Raw genomic sequence first — 17,806 nt, 5'->3', positions numbered from 1 at the left:
GATATTCTGTCACAACTGGGCTTCAGGGCCTTCTTCTTATACTTCCGGCCCCGCCCTGGCATTTCCGGTGTGGGGGGTGGAACAGGCTAGGCTCCACCCACCAAGGGGAGAGTAGTGGACCCTCACTCTCCCTCTCGGAGGGAGGCCACTAGGCCTCACTACACAGTGAATATAGTGTACTTGGACTTTCAGAAAGCCTTTGCCAAGGTCCCTCACCAGAGCCTCTTACGCAAAGTAAACAGTCACGAGAAGGAAGGTCCTCTCATGGATGTGTAAACTTGTTATAATATAGTAAACAAAGGGTATGAATAAATGGTCAGTTTTCAGTGGAGAGAGGTGAATAGCAGGGTTCCCCCAAGGATCTGTACTGGGATCAGTGCTGTTCAACATATTCATAAATTATCTGGAAAAAGGGGGTAAACAGTTAGGTGGGAAAGTTTTCAGACAATACTAAGTCACCCAAGATAGCTAAGTCCAAAGCTGACTGTGAAGAGTTAAAAAGAGATCTCAATAAACTGGGTGACTGGGCAACAAAATAGCAGATGAAATTCATTGTTGATAAATGCCAAGTAATGCACAATGGACAATATACTCCCAACTATACCTTCAGAATGAGGGGGTCTAAATTAGATGTTAGCACTCAAGAAAGATCTTGGAGTCATCGTGGATAGTTCTCTGAAAAACATCTGCTCAATGTGCCATGGCAATCAAAAAATCTAACCATGTTAGGAACCATTAGGAAAGGGATAAATAACAAGACAGAAAATATCATAATGGCACTATATAAATCCATGGTGCACCCACACCTTGAATACTGCATGCAGTTCTGGTCACCTCACCTAAAAAAAAAAGACTAGATCTGTTCAGCTTGGAAAAGAGGCAACTAAGGGAGAATATGATAGAGGTCTAGAAAATCATTAAAGGTATGGAGAAAAAGTGTTATTTATCCCTTCACATAAACTCAAGAATCAGGGGGTCACCCAATGAAATTAATAGGCCATAAGTTTACAACGGACACAAGGAAGTACTTCTTCACACAGCACACAGCCAACCTAAGGAACTTTTGGCCTTCACAATATTCCTGGCAACAAGTATAACTAGGTTCAAAAGGGAATTAAATAAGTTCATGGAGGATAGGTCCCTCAATGGCTATTAGCCAAGATGGTCAAGGATACAACCTATATTCTAGGTATCCTTAAAACTTCTGATAGAAGCTGGGACTAGAAGACAGGAGATGGATCACTCAGTAATTGCCCTGTCCTGTTCATTCCTTCTAAAGCAACCAGCATCAGCCATTGTTGGAAGATAAGATACTGGGCTAGAGGAACTAGACCCACTATGCCCATTCTTATGTTCTTAAGGCAAGGACCAAAAAATTTGTCTTGCACACCAAGTGGAAGGTGATAAGGATTATGATCATTCTTTTTTTTCCTGAGGGAATTCATTCCACCGTCTTGAACATTCCTCCTAAGCATGAGCTTTCACCCTCATTGTAGAAAGTTCCATTGTGGCAGAAGAATGAAGTTGTCAACCACAGTCTTCATTCCAGAGCTTTAGATGATCTTTTACATATCCTGAGCCCAGGCCAGTGAGTACGTTGAAATACAGACATTCAATATTCTATTGAAAGCCACATTAGAGAGCAGACGACAGGTTTGATATGTTAATTGTAGCCTATGTTGCTGAGGAGATGCACTGTCGTGTTCTATACTAGAACTATACTCCAACTAAGTGCTGAAGGCTTCATGCCCAAGTATATTTCACTGTTGTAGTCCAGATGAGATGTGACAAAGGCATGAGTAACTGAGGCCAGGTCATCTTCTGCCACGATAAAATGGTGTCTCCCAGCCAACCCAAGTTGATAGAAAGCTTTAATCAATGACAGAGCTGTGAAAATACCTGATTTTTCAGTTTGCTTGCTGTTCAAAAAGTTGGGGCAGAGGAGCAGTTTTAGGTGAACCAACAACTGGAGTATTTTTATAATTTTAAGCAAATCAAAAAGTTGAAGAAATGTATTTGTGTTGAAATAAAACATTTTATTACAATGTTGGGCATTTTTAACAGGGGCGAGATTTGTTTTTTTTTAAATAAAAGCAAAGAAAATTTGTAAAGAAAGGACTAGACACACTGGGACTTGCGTGTCTGACTCCAACATTTAGGCACAATTCACAGACACCAGGAGGAAGTGGTTGTGCCACCTCCATAGATGCCTTACACCCAATACTCCAGGATGCAAGACCCCCATGTCTCAATCCATGCATGAATTAAATATTCAGTGGAGCAGGAACTGGAACGCAAGTGTCTCCTCCAGAGGAATGTCCTACCCACCAGGTTATAGAGTCATGCTCTCTGACCCAATTAACTTTAATTATTTATACAAATTGGAACAGTTTCAATAGGAGAAATTGAGTAAGCCCCACATCAGAATATACTACAGCCTAGTGGTTAAGCCACTTAGCTGGGGAAGGGGAAAGACTTGGATTCAAGTCCCTGCTCTGCAGCTCTATCAGGCAGAGGAGGAACTTGAACCTGGGTCTTCCACATCTCAGGTGATGGCACTAATCACTGGGCTACTAAGTATAATGACACCTAAATCCCCTTGTGAATCAAGCTTGAAAAAAGTGAATAATTTCATTTTTGAAAAAGTGTCAAAAATTAACCATTTCAACATTTCCCAAAAAATTATTCAACTGAAGCATTTCACTGAAATCAACACAAATTTACAAAATGTTTTGGTTTAACCAAACTTACATTTCTTGATTAAAAAAAAGTTTCAGCCAAAAATTGTTGCCCAGTTCTACTCATGGATGTTGCTATGTGAAAGCTTACCATCGCAGAGCAGTCTAGGAGTATTCCTAACCTATGGGCTGAACTGACCAGTTGTGGGCACGCAAGTTCAACTGAAAGAGGCTGCACTCAACTCTGTCTTGCTCAGGTTCAGTTTTCAGTAGCTATTGTCCATAAACTGATCTTGTCTAAGCACTAGGCCATCTTAGTGGTAGCATTATGGTAATATGTGGTGACGGATCGGTAGAATTGTGTGTCCTATGCATATAGTCCATATTGTCTCAGCAGTTTACCAAGTGGTTGGACTTAGATCTTGAATAGGACTGGAGACAAAGAGAGAGAACTGATCCTTGATGGACTTCACAAATAAAGGGTCTAGACGTGGAAGTGCAGCTCATTGAGTGTGCCCCCTAGAAAGGATTTAAACCGTTTTAATATATTATCTGGGAGTCCTGCTGCCTCTCTGAGGTGAGACAGCAGTATCAAATGCTGCAGAGAGGTCAAGGAGGATGTGAATGCATGTCTGTCCTCTATCCATTGATAGCAGGAGTTCATACTCAGTCTCTCTATGAAACGGTCTCTAACAATGGAATCCATCTATGCACATTCAGTCAGGACAGCCATCCCACCTGAGCTAGTCTCAAGAACTACACAATGATAACCAGGAAAATTAAGGTGCTAAGCAGGAGTCATTCTCTTGAAGGTTGGTCTTGGGTTCTGAGTTTTTCAACTCACTTTTTGCCTTTCCCTCTTGGCAGTTCAATGTGGAGGCTGAACATTGGCTTCAGCAAGCACTTTAATTTGTTTATTTCCTTGTTCACACATCAAGAAAGATTAGAAAGCCATTTACAAAGATGAAGAAATATAAAAAACTCTGTGTTGATCCTAACAAGGATGGTCAGTACTGATGGATTGACCAGCACACTGATTTCTAAAACATTTTTACATATAAGAACTGCGAACTTTGCTTCATGCTTTGGCCCACATCTATTTGCATGAGTGCTCCCAATGAAGCTCTAAACTAACTCCAAATTCACCACAGATCCCAATAAATTGGTAACACAAAACGTTTTGGTGATTTCTAGAATGTATTTAGAAGCTTTAAACCTAGTTTTAAGCTCCTCACACCAATGCAGTTACAGAAAAGAAAACAGGCACAGGACATTATGAACAAACATCTGAAAAAGAACTGCCAACATCTATCATAGCCCAGTGTGCCTGTGTGTGGGTGAGGTAACAGAAAGAGAGGTGCCATTCTAGCAGTTTTGTCTTATTTAGGAAGAACACTTAGTTACTGGCTGAAAGTCAGTACAGATGGGATTCCATAATAGGAAAACCTGGTTTGACATAGTATTCAGACAGCATAGTCAAATGGATTTGCTGTAGAAAAAAGGAAATATTCTACGAGGGTGGAACTCATAACACTAATGTACTTTGAAAGCATTAAAATATAGTTACAGGTTCCACTGTTTTCCCCCTGCAGATTGTATGATGCATCATTATAGAAATGTGACTGGACAATGTATTATAGATTTTTTTTTCTGTCTGCTGTGGCCTTCAGTAAAATATGGCACCCATCATGTAATAAGCTTTTCTTTCAGATAATACTAGTACATTTAATGATTTTTTAAAAACCACGCACCCACATCCCAAACACTTGTGTTTCAGAAATATATATGTATTGAAGTAGTACCATAGGGTATTAGATGGGATAATGTAATTGTTTAGAAAAGCTTCTGAATTTTTTTTTGTGTGGGTTCCCCTACCAATTCTATGTCAATAACTAACTAAAAACAGATCTACAAATATTTACTATGTAGAGCAAAATTACATGCAAGGTACTTCAGAGAACTCCATTCAGCAATCCAATATTTATGTTATTCAGTTCAACACTGATACACTTGGTTATGAATGTTGTTGAATGAATCCCAGAGTGTCCTTTTCCACTACAGTTTGAATCCCCATTAGTTGGGTGTTCACTGCAACAATAAACCTCACCCTCTTCCCCCATCCTTCTCCCTATGGAACAATACACACTTTACTTTGGAGCCATCATCTAAAGAGAAACATGTTGATAATATGTTTCCAGCAGGCAGCTACTAAGCCATATTGTGGCCAAAATAACAAGCCTTATATAGGCATCTGAGATAGTGACACACTACAAATATTTATAATGAAGATAGCGCATATGTTTATAAACATACAGCACCAAATTTGGCTCTCAGTTACACCTGTGTAAACCCATCACCTCAGTGGGGTTGCATGGTTGTTACAGAGAGTAGAATTTGATCTAGTAACTATAATACTAGGAAACACAAGATATATATGGCTTATTGGTTTTCCCCAAGTGTCAGACATTCATGAAAGGGATGTATGTACTAAAGCTGGTCAGAAAATGCCAATTATTTCCCCCCATTTTAAAAGCAAGTCTAATAAGGGCTTAGGATCAAATCCAGCCCCTTCCTCAGTAGGTATAGAATCTCCGTTGGCAAAGGAACTGCTGCTGTTCTGCTGTGCAAGGGTGCATCTGGACATCATCCTCCACACCCACTGAACAACCTGATGTCTCTCTCACCACAAGTTCCTCTCATGATGGAGTACAAGAGGCTGAAGAGGGGACAGGAGATCTGCCACTTCACAGATGCTCTCAGCATCCTCTGTACAAGGCAATGTAGAGGCTATGCCAGCCATCGAGTACAAATTAGGCTGCAGGATGCTCTTCAGGACAGTTGTGGAGCTTTTGAGTTGCTGTAGGACAGAATTTCTCCCTCCCCATCTGGATACTCGGGACAGGTACTGAACAGAGGATTTGTCCCTTAATATCTCAATTCCTAGACTGGTGAATTATGAAGAAGCTCAGAATTCCTGATCCAATTCCTATATTTGCATAGTACAAATAAGATTGCTTCATACAGATGTGTCCACTCAAGAAGATAAGAAATTCTGACTTACCTTGTATTAAGACAAGTTTTATAAAAATGCTTGACCTATAGATATAAAGCCAATGGTCAGAAAAAATGAATGCTCTGTAAAGTGTGCTTTCTTTATAAAGAAAAGATTATTTTGTTCCTTCCTAATTTCATTTACTCTTGGTTTTGTTCCTTTGAGAACATGGGAGCAGCAGTGCTCTCATGAACTTTTTGAGATCACTATCCAATTACCTATCAACACCCAGCAGTGATTCACACCCTGAAGTTAGATTTAGTAATTTAAAAATTTACTTCCAGCTTAGTTCAAATGAAACAGGTCAAGGGGACACATGGCTGATAGTTCTGAAAGCACAGATGTTTAACAGAGACAAGTTTAGATCTCAGCCTGGCAACACTGTAGAATTTGTACACATAACAGAGCTTAGCCTGGGTAGCAACAGCAAAGCCATGACCAATTAATTTTCATCAGTTTGTTCTGGATTGTAACGCTTACGCCAATGGTGGTATTCTTTTAAATCACCAAAAATCTACTTAGGAAGAAAACTGTAGAAAATTAGCTTATTATTCTTTGTAGGATGTTCCTTAAAACAAATCAGTTAGAGACAGAGTAGCACACAGCCCTTATATATGGCAATGTTTTTCCATCGTCTTAATGCTTCACAAATATTATTTAAGTATAGAAAATACCCCTGCAGTACTGTGAGAGTTAATTAGAGTGCTGACCACCATAACAAAATCTTGTAGTTAAGGCACAGGGTTGGGACTGCCACAGACTTCTTCAGTGGCTTTGGGCAAGTCACTTAGTGTATATCTACACAGGGATAAAAGACCCATGGCAGAGCCATGGCTGGCCCAGGTCAGCTGACTTGGTCTTGTACTGTGGGGCTAAAAATCACAATATAGACATTCAGGCTTGGGCTGGAGCCCAGCCCCTAGGATGCTCCACCCTCGCAGAGTCCTAGGGCTCAGGCTGGAGCCCAACCCTGAACATCTATATTGTGATTTTTCAGCCCTGGAGCCTGAGCCCCGTGAGCCTGAGTCAGCTGACCTGGGCCTGTCACAGTTCTGCCATGGGTCTTTTATCCCTGTGTAGATATACACTAAGTGACTTGCCCAAAGCCACTGAAGAAGTCTGTGGCAGCCCCAATCTTGTACCTTAACTACCAGATTTGGTTATTTTGTTTTTATCCCAGTGTAGACAGCCTTAATGTCTTTGTGACTCAGATTATTCCCCTTTAAAATGGAACAACAATACTTGCCTACATCACAGACGTGTTAGACTAAATAAACTTATACTTGAGATCCCAATACTTGAGATCCCAAAGTTTTATTTTGATTTAATAAAATACACCATTTAGGCAGCAATTTCAGGGGACTGAGACTTTAATAAAAACGAATTTAATAAAACAAAGGGGGCCAAACTGACAACTGTGTGAAGTCTGACTGCCAGAGGACCTTTGGACCACTACAATAGTTTTTCTGAACTCTGACATTTATATCAAGTTCAAATAAGAACAAGAGACCCTTTTAAACTTCATAAAGCCACAGTTATAATAAATTATTCTGCACATTAAAATGGTCTGGTTTACATAATGCAGGAAATCTGCCATTAATTTGCCTTTCTCCGATTAAAAATATTTTATCCCATTCACATGAGATGTCAAAAAGACTGCAGCTTTTAAAAAAAATACTTACTTCCAACAGCTTTACAAATAATTTTATCATACATAGATGGGAAAAGTAGGAGACCCTGCAGCTTGCGGTATAAATTACTTTGCTTTTGTCTTTAAACACACCAGACGCAATTCTAGCCTCAAAAATAAATGCATGAACTGCAATATGTGCCAATGGAAATTATGTGTGTGTATTGGACAGTATAAATGGGTCCTCTGCGTATTTCTCTTTCTTTATAGTTGCCCTCTGATTAAACTTCAAAGGAGAACGCTTACTGTGTTTGCTGGAGAGCCACAGCTTTAGATGTTCAATTTTACCTTTTTGTTCTGTGTATGTTATTTGTTCTGAAGGAAGGGAATGTGTGGAGAACATGAGAGTTTTGTTTTAGTGTAAGGGTAGAAATAGGTAAATCCAAGTTATGTTCCCAGCTTTGCAATAGACTTTGTGTGTGACTTTGCTTAAGTCACTAAACCTCACTTCCTTATCCCCTCTCCACACCCCAATCCCCATAAAATAGGGATAAATAATACATCCCTTACATCTTACAGGACACTAACATTTTGCTGTAGAGTTCCGGAATTTACATTGACTTATATTTCTGCAAGGAAAGTGGATAGGCTTTCCTTGCACACGTCGGTGCCCATTGCAAGTTGTCACGCTCTGTCGATACCAACAGAGCCAATGTGACATTCTGATGTTTCTATTTAAGCTGTTAACTTTTTAAAGTTAGAAGTTAAATAAACTTTATTTTAAGTATTCTACTATTTCTGTGCTTGAGCACTGCTTCTATCATGAGCCAGTGCCAATACACACTCAGGGAAACATATTTGTGTGATTATCTCTCAAGAAGTTTTCAAGAAAAGGACCAAAGCTAGGAGACAACTGCTGTAGTCATCATCATCTCCTGGGGAAAGGGTGCAACGTCCATCAGAAATTCCAGAGGGAGTTAAAATTGCATGTTGAAGCACTAACTCATGCTCTGAGCCCTCTATTATCTCCATCCCAAAGAAAGCTGGGTGAGGGATATGATGCAGACATGGACACGTAGCCAGGAATAAATTCAGTTGGGCCTGAATTGTGTTACCTTGGGACAGAGGAAAGTGAAAATTAGTAGCTAGGGGCTGGTTCTCCATGTAGATTCCTCAAGATCAGTTGATTTGCACACGGATCTTGGAGCATCAGTGTGATTATAGGTTCTTACCCCTCCCACAGGAAGGACTGGGTAGTCTCTAAAGAGCTGCTGATATTTGATTGTAATAAATCCAATATTTATTTTTAGCTAGTGAGCTGAAATGGCATTAGATTTGTTGAAAGAGTTAAGCATTTGAACTGTTTGGAAGAACCAGGGGTTAGGAATTTTATCTTTGTCCTTGATCACTTTTGGGGGATAGCTAGTCAACATGAAATTTAAAACGCCTTTTTAGTAGTTCATATCTAATCAACACTAATTTAATATGTATCTTATTTCATAGGATGTTAATGTAAACACAGGAGTAAAAGTATCAATTTTAAGAATAAGTACTTCCATGAACAGCAAGATAATATTAAGAAATAAAATATCCAGAAGCAAATGGGTTCTGATCCAGGAAAAACTAGGCTCTGTGGCCTCCAACCAATACAAACTCCTTGGCTATGCATGTATAATGGCCACTTTGTATTCTGAAGACTATATCCATCCCCTTTCTGCAGCTAAGAAATTAATCATTCCACATAACCCCCTCCCTAAGGATGAATGTTTTCATCCACCCAATGAAAATTAAACTCTTGGAAACAATAGCTCGTATTTTAAGTTAAACTGAAACAAAACTGTAGTGTGGTTTGGAATCCAAGATGAAAAGGAGAATTACAAATATAAAAATGTAATAAAATATTTTTTCTTTCCTTTTAGTTCTGGGAGGCAATGAAAGAACTAAACATTCATTGATTGCAAGGGAAATTTAGGGCATTCCACACCCTACAGAATGCACTTTGCAAGATCTGGTCTTCTCTCTCTCCACACACAATAATTAATTATAACTAGAGCTGTGAAAAAAACCTGATCTTATTAAATGTACCAGCAGTTCCAAAAACTCTAAATAAAATAATGTCAAATTTGGGGGGAATTTTTTGTGACTCAAGAAGTCAGAAAAAGATTTGTTTCAAGTTGAAACAAATGTTTTATTTGGCCTGAAGCTAAATGTTTCATTTCAATTTTGGACATTTTTAACCATTTTTTTTTCAATAAAAGCAATGGAAATTTGGAAACAAAGAGCTAAATCCACAAGAAAACTTATATTCCTTCTGCCAATATTTAGGCACCATTCCCAAAAGTGAGGGGGGAAGAAGAGGTTGCCTATTTATACCTAATATGGCTGTGGCACTCAACTGGGATGTAGGAGACCAGGGCTTAAATTCCCATTCTTAAGTAGGTACTTGAACCCAGGTCTCCCCCTTCCGAGCTGAGTGCCCTGAGCTATAGGCCTCTCAATCTCTGCAGCTGAAGCTGTTCCACTTTGTATAGATAATTATCTATTGATTGGAGCAGGGACCAGATCCGGGATGCTTTCCTACCCAGGTGACTAGCTTAACCACCAGGCTAGTGAGTCATTCACACTCTCTGGGCCAATTATTTATACAAAGTGGAACAGCTTCTACAGCAAAGATCGGGAGAGCAGGAATTAGCAACCCAGATCTTCCCTTCCGCATCCCAGGTGAGTGCCCTAACCACTGGCATATTGGGCATATAGGGACCCATCAGCACCTCCTCCTTCTCCTCTTCCTCCTTCTCATCTTCCTTCCTTGTCAAGGCTGATTCCCCATTCTGGCACTTCGAGTGCAGAACGTGGGGGCCTGCAAGGATTCTAAAAATTAATACTGGCCACTCCAGGCTTGTATTAAACTCCCAAGGTTACAGCTTCTCCTGATCTTGGATGGGTAGATGCTGCCACCACCCAAGTGAAAAAAAAAAACCCTTTTGACCCAGGAAGGCACACTTGGGAATTCCTCCCTGTTGGGTACCCTCAAGCCCTTTCACCCCCCTCCTCCAGGGAAGAGCTGAGAAAGAAAACAAAGGAAATCAGCTGTTGCCACCAGCTAATTAAACAACACATGCACAAACCTCTGAGGACACAAAAATCCAATCCTGTTCTTAAAAAAGGTAAATTTTATTAAAAACAAAAAGAAAGGAAATACATCTGGAACTTAGGCTTTTTGCTAGATTTAAAAAAACAATTACAAAATTAAGCCTCAAGATAGCTCTCTTGAGGTCCAGCTTAAAGCTTACAAGCAAAACAAAAGCATTTGTGGGTTAGGACCGAGGAGTCCATAAAGAAATAAAAGAGATAACTCTAATCGCGTCTTCCTAGACATTCCTAATCTATTTACATATCTGGGGGTTTCAAATAAGTAGTTTCTAGGTATGATCTGATGGTTTTTCCTACCTGGCTTAAAGCTTCTTACAGCATAGTTCAGCCCTGTTCCTGCTCTGCATCTCTTCTCTCTGGAGAACAACAGACAGTCAGACAAAGGAAAAGTTTTTTTCCCCAATTTTAAAAAGTTCTAGCCCTCCCATTGGCTCTTTTGGTCAGGTGCCCACTCCCTTCCTTTTACCTGTGGGCTTTTTTAACCTTTTACAGGTAGAGCAAGTAGAGAACAGCTACTAAGAGGGATTTTACAGCTAACTGGCTGGCTGGGTGTCCACAAAAGGGAGCTAACCCCCTCCCCCTTCATTTATCACATGCCTAAATGGTGGTGTTCAGTGCCTAAATTCCCTGGTGAATCTAGCCTGAAAAACAGATGTTTCATTTTGAAAGTTTCAAAACAAAGAGTTTTGACATTGCCTACTTTTCTTCCTTTCTTTCCCCTATGCGCTGCCCATGCAACCTCCACTCCGACCCCCTGACTACAACAATTTGCCAAAATGGACATTAACTCTCTAATATTTTTGTTGGTCTCAATCTGCATGAAAATTTTCAGCAGAAAATTCTCCCAGCTCTAATGATAACATATGAAATAACAAATCTAAATCTCTTTTAAAATACTTTAGAGTACTACCAAACAAGCCAAAGATAGAAAACAAGAGAAAAAGTTAAACCTGACCCTTTTAAAATATATAAGTTGTTTGTTAATTGACCTGCAACACAATATTAGTTAATGAATTCCCTTTCACCTGAGGAAAACCACCTTTGAAATAAGGGTAGAACATTTTTAAATTATTTAGTATCTTCCAACTGAGGCCTTTGGAGTAATTTACAAACATTCCTAATTTTTATCCACTCAACACACTGGTTTTAGTAGGTAATTTTTTTTTAAAAGGAAACTGCAGCACAGAGACACTAAGGACCAAATTTTGCACCCCTATATACAGTCAAGGTAGCCAGGCTGCGTGAAAAGGAATCCTTCCTTCACAGACTGCAGAGTGATAGGTGAACCCCTCCATTCAGCTCCTGCAGCTACCAAGGCTGCAATAGATCCCAGACTGGTTAGTTCCTCTTCCTATGTCCTGGGCTCACTCCTCATCCACCCAAGTTTCTCAGAAGCTAGGACACAGAGACCCTGGAGAGACTCTGTGGTACACTGGGGATGAAGACAACAGGTTCTCAAATATTGCCTCCCCTTATTAAAGTAGAGCCACATAGATTCTTCTGGATCAAGGCACACCGTGGCCACAGAGAAGGAAGGAGGATTTAGCCTAAGTGATTTGCCCAAGGTGGTATGGCAATGCTGTGGCAAGAATAGAATACAGGTCTCCTGACTTCCACACCTGTGATTCAAAAAAGAAAGCCCATCCCCCCACAGAACTATTCTGTATACACCACTGTAGATATTCAAAAGTTCCTTAATATTTATTACCATGAGGGTTAAACTACAGAAGATGTTTAAATATTAATTTCTTACCCTGATCTTTATATACTTTCCTAGTATGTTGAACAGTTAACAAGGCAGAACAGGGAGAACTTATGAGCTTGAAATAAAAAAAAAATCCATAGGAAAGAGAAAAAGAACAAAGAGAATGAATATAGCTATTCTAAAATTAGATAGGGTTGGGTGGTTGGGGTTATATAAATTAGCTTAAAAAAAGATGTCTGATGAAGTCTGTGGCCCTATATTTGGAAAACTGAATCTACCTTTTCACTGGTAGCTACAATTTTTTTCTTTCATTTTAAGAATTGCTTTCTTGCTTTTTCCTCACCAAAACATTGAAATAAGTACTGTATTTTTAATTTTTTTTGTAAAGAAATTCAGTGGAATCATACAAAAAGTGTTCAAAAATATAACCACTGGGTATAATATTTTGTAATGTTTACATTTCATCACAATCACATAATTAGTTGAGACCACTGATCAAAATGTAACCTGTCTTCTTGAGAGTTTTGATTTAAAGAAGTAATTTGCTCAAAATTGCTACAATTTGAAAACTTAGTAGTGTGAACTTTCTGGGGACCATTTAAAATTCCACTGCCGAAATATGCTTGGGGAAAAACAGTTTCTGAAGAGTAATACAATATTAGATTTTTTCCCCTCAAGTTTAGTTTATAATCTGATACAACTCATCATTTAGATATGGATGTAGCAGATTAGGAGGAAAGTGAGTTGATTAGATAAATAAATTGGTACACCATTTGTGCACAAAGTGTGGTTAAAACGATTCAGCTGTGTATTTAAAAACAAGAATGTTTTATTTTGGCATATAACTGACACAAATGGTGTGTCCATTAGATATAACAACAGTGATACAGAGAAACCCAGCATATTTGAATTTTCAAAAGAAAGGATAAGGTTGAAATCCTGGCCCCTTGAAGTCAATGGCAAAACTCCCATAAGAGACATAAGATAGGAAGCAATGACTAGTTATCAGAGTATGAGGCTCACTACCCTGGGTTCTACTAATGACTTGGCACGTACTCGTCAATCCACATACAGCCTGAATGGCCATGCTCTCTGCAGATGAATGAGGACGAGGGGTTGGGGAGGTTAAAACTTTTCTCCAATCTGGTGTCAGGGCATAGGGCGGATACACAGTCCCTCTGTGTTTGTTATTCCAGTCTATAGTCTCTACCACTCCTCCACACTAGTTATGAAGGATTTTGGAGGGCACTAGATCTACATAAAGATCCCTTGGTCCTTCCCATGCTCTGTACCCATCACAGCCTTCCATGTCAACATGGAGACACCGTGATGTCTGTGCAGCAGTTTGCAGGGTCAGTGCCCAAGTTTGTATATAGACAATCTCGACTGGTGTTGGATAATGCAGTATTGTCTGATTACTTCTGCTCCACAGCAGTTCTCTTTTACTTCCTGCCCCTGCTCTCCCTCCCCAAAAGAGGGGAGAAGAACCAGTTTAATAGCGTAATTAGTGGAACTTAAATTAGAAGTAGATGGGAAACAGTTGTCCCATCCCACACAAATGGTTGAGATTTTTAAAAACTTTCCCATCCCCAATCCGGACACAGTCAAAATTTTTATATATAAACAAACCAAAAAAATCAGTTAAGGTCAACTGAAACATTTTACATCCGCTTCAACACCCCCTTTTTTTACTGTAGTTTAAATTTTAAAGTGAAAATTTGTTTCAAACGAGTTAAATGAAAATCTTATTTCAAGAAAATCTAAATGGAACTATTTTAAAAAAAATTCAAAATGAGAAATTTGTCAAAAAAGTCAACCCTTTTCTCAAGAAAGTTTTTTTGTTTTGATGAATCAGCATTTTGAAAAAAAAAACACATTTTTTCCCAAGAAAATCCTTTAATTAAAATGTATTAATAAGGGATAGATGCTGATACTTTCCTTGGCATCTTGCTCCAGAAATTGTTTCACTAACTTCAATTAAGCTACGTGTGGAGTAAGAAGGTACTCATGGAATTAGAAGTCTGTAATGAGTATTTTTCAACAAAATTTCTCCACTAAAATTTACAATCTCATTCCAAACCATGGCCAAAAAAAGTCCATTTTTAATTAGCCATTATGAAATAGCATGTTTTGCACTGAAACACAAACTACACAAGACTGGGACTCCATTGTGCTAGGATTTGGCAATACAGTTTCTGCCCCAAAGAGCTTAATTTTAAGTACACAAGTAGTCTAACTCAAGTAAAACCGAAGATTCCAGAGAACAACTAGTCAGAGAGCATCCTAGATAATACAGCTAATGAACATTAGAAATATGATACATTGAGAGGACCGTTCATTAACAGTTGGTGTAATTGTACTGGAAACCTTGGGTATATTTGACTGCTTAAGACAGGGAGTTGTCTGTTGGAGATTGGAAGGAAAGGGTGAGCTGGAGTAGGTGAAATCCTGGTCTCATTGAAGTCAAAGGCAAAGCTCCCATTGACTTCAATGAAATGGTGTAGTAGTTAAAAGGAGGAAGTGGCTGAACTAACTTTTTTGGTGTTCCAAGCCACAAAGTGGCATGGTAGGCACTATAGGTATGTCTACACTACTAAATTAGGTCAATTTTATAGAAGTCAATCTTTAGGAAATTGATTTTATACAGTCGATTGTGTATGTCCCCTCTAAGCGCATTAAGTCAGCAGAGTACGTCCTCAATACCATGGCTAGCATCGACTCATGGAGCGGTGCATTGTAGGTAGCTATCCCACCATTCCCACAGTCTCCACCACCCATTGGAATTCTGGGTTAAGCTCCCAATGCCTGATGGGGGTAACAACATTGTCGCCGTTGATTTTGGGTACATGTCATCAGTCTCCCCTCCCTCCCTCCGTGAAAGCAATGGCAGACAATCGTTTCACACCTTTTTTCCTGGGTTACCCAGGCAGACGCCATAGCACAGCAAGCATAGAGCCCACTCAGCTCACCGCTGCTGTTGTGAGCACTGTAAATTCCTCGCATATTATCCTGCAGTATGTGCAGAACTGGGCTAAGAGACGCCAGCACGAGGACGATTGTGAGGAGGACATGGACACAGATGTTCCTGAAAGCATGGGCTGTGGCAATTGGGACATCATGGTGGCAGTAGGGCTGGTTGATTCTGTGGAACACTGATTCTGGGCCCGGCAAACAAGCACAGACTGGTGGGACCGCATAGTGTTGCAGGTATGGGATGATTCACAGTGGCTGCAAAACTTTTGCATGCATAAGGCCACTTTTCTTGAACTTTGTGAGTTGCTTTCCCCTGCCCTGAAGCTCAGGAATACCAATATGAGAGCTGCCCAGACAGTTGAAAAGCGAGGAGTGATAGCCCTGTGGAAGCTTGCAATACCTGACTGCTATCGGTCAGTCAGGAATCAATTTGGAATGGGAAAATCTACTGTGGGGATTACTGTGATCCAAGTAGCCAATGCAATCACTGACATTCGCATCTTTAGAAACTCCAGGCTGTTCAAGCAGCTGCAAAAAGGGACTTACTTCCCAGATCAGAAAATTACCATTGGGAATGTTGAAATGCCAATAGTAATCCTTGGGGATGCAGCCTACCCCTTGCTCTCACGGCTCATGAAGCCGTACACAGGCAGCCTGGCAGCAGTAAGGAGCAGCTCAACTATAGGCTGAGTGAGTGCAGAATGGGGGTAGAACGTGCCTTTGGACATTTAAAAGCTCGCTGGCGCTGTTTGCTGACTAGGTTAGACCTCAGGACAACCAATATTCCCATTGTTATTGCTGGGTATACTTGTTGTCTATTGCTGTGTGCTCCACAATATCTGTGAAAGTAAGGGGGAGACGTTTATGGTGGGATGGAGGTTGAGGCAAATCACCTGGCAGCCAATTTTGAGCAGCCAGACACCAGGGTGATTAGAAGAGCACAGCTAGGCACTCTGCACATCAGAGAGGCTTTGAAAACTAGTTTTATGACTGGCCAGGCTACGGTGTGACAGTTGTGTGTGTTTCTCCTTGCTGCAAACCTGCCCCCTTTGTTGATTTTAATTCCCTGTAAGCCAACCACCCTCCCCCCTTCGATCACAGCTGGCAAATAACCTCAGGGACGGAGATGATAGGGGGAGCATAGAAAGATTTACACCTGTGGGGGGATAAAAAGGGAGAGTAAAATTTAAGATGATACATTTCTGAGAACAAAAGGGAGACTCTTTCACAGTGAATCAAGCAATTCACATCAGACAGCACATGTGCTTTAGATACAAGGGCACATTTTGCCTTTTATATTGAGCGCCTGCCAGTATGGTGACACATCACACACGGCTGCGCAACAGAATTCGGGTTCCAGGCAGCCATGGTGAGCCAAAGGGTACACGGGGTTGGCTTCTTACACCTTCACAACATGCGGCAATGGTTTCAAACTGCAGGGCCCTCCTTTCCCATAGCAAGCAATGCTGGTTGGGTTTCACATTTAAAAGGAGCGGCTGTGCTTTTCAGGTGGATGTGCAGCACACACCTCCCCGCACCCTACCGCGTGGCTATTCTCTGGGATGATCCCTTCACCCCTCCCCCTGCAGTGTGGCTATTCTCCGGGATGATTCCTTTTAGCCAAGCACAAACAGCCCAGCATGAACGGGATCCTTTTACTGTTCCCTTACAAAAATTCCCCTATTTCAACCAGGTGACCATGAATGATATCACTCTCCTGAAGCTAATACAGAAAGATATAGACCGAATGTTGCTTGAATGCAACCAAAACCCAGGACCATTCGCTGCCATACTTTGTGCTGAAATGACTCCAGACTACTTGCTACTGGCTTGGCGTGGTAAAGCGTCCTACTGTGGAGGATGAAATAAGCCAGCCCTCCCTTGAAACCTTCTGCAAAGGCTTTCAGAGTACCTCCAGGAGAGCTTCATGGAGATGTCCCTGGAGGATTCCCGCTCCATCCCCAGACACGTTAACAGACTTTTCCAGTAGCTGTACTGGCTGTGAATGCATCCCAATTCTTCAGGGCAAATCAAACATTAAACACTATTGCTTTTAAACCCTGTACTGTAGTTACAAATGTGCACTCACCAGAGGTGCCTTCTCTGGTCGCAGGGTCGGGGATCCCGCCTTGGGAGGGTATTGGCTGCATCCTTGGGAGGGATGAAAAGGTCCTGGCTGCCGGGAAGAATGGATTCACCACTTACCTGCTACACATTCTCCTCCTCCTCCTCTTCCTCATCCACAAAATCCTCTTCCCTGTTGTGTGAGACTCCCCCCCTTGCAGGTGCCCACGGACAGTGGTGGGGTAGTCGTAGGGTCCCGCCCTAGAATGCCATGCAACTGATCATAGAAGTGGCAAGTATGGGGCTCTGACCCAGAGCGACCATTTGCCTCCTTTGTCTTTTGGTAGGCTTGCCTGAGCTCCTTAACTTTCACACGGCAGTGCTGTGTGTCCCTGTTGTAGCCTCTCACCACCATGTCCTGTGCGATTTTGGCATATATATTAGCATTTCTTCTTTTTGATCGGAGTTTGGCCTGTACAGATTCTTCTCCCCATACAGCAATCAGATCCAGTGTTTCCCTTTCGGTCCATGCTGGAGCTTGTTTGCGATTC

Source organism: Chelonia mydas, chromosome 4, assembly GCF_015237465.2.
Source record: "Chelonia mydas isolate rCheMyd1 chromosome 4, rCheMyd1.pri.v2, whole genome shotgun sequence".
Lineage (NCBI taxonomy): Eukaryota > Metazoa > Chordata > Testudines > Cheloniidae > Chelonia > Chelonia mydas.
The sequence above is the reverse complement of the archived record's forward strand: the minus strand, read 5'-3'. Positions refer to the sequence as shown.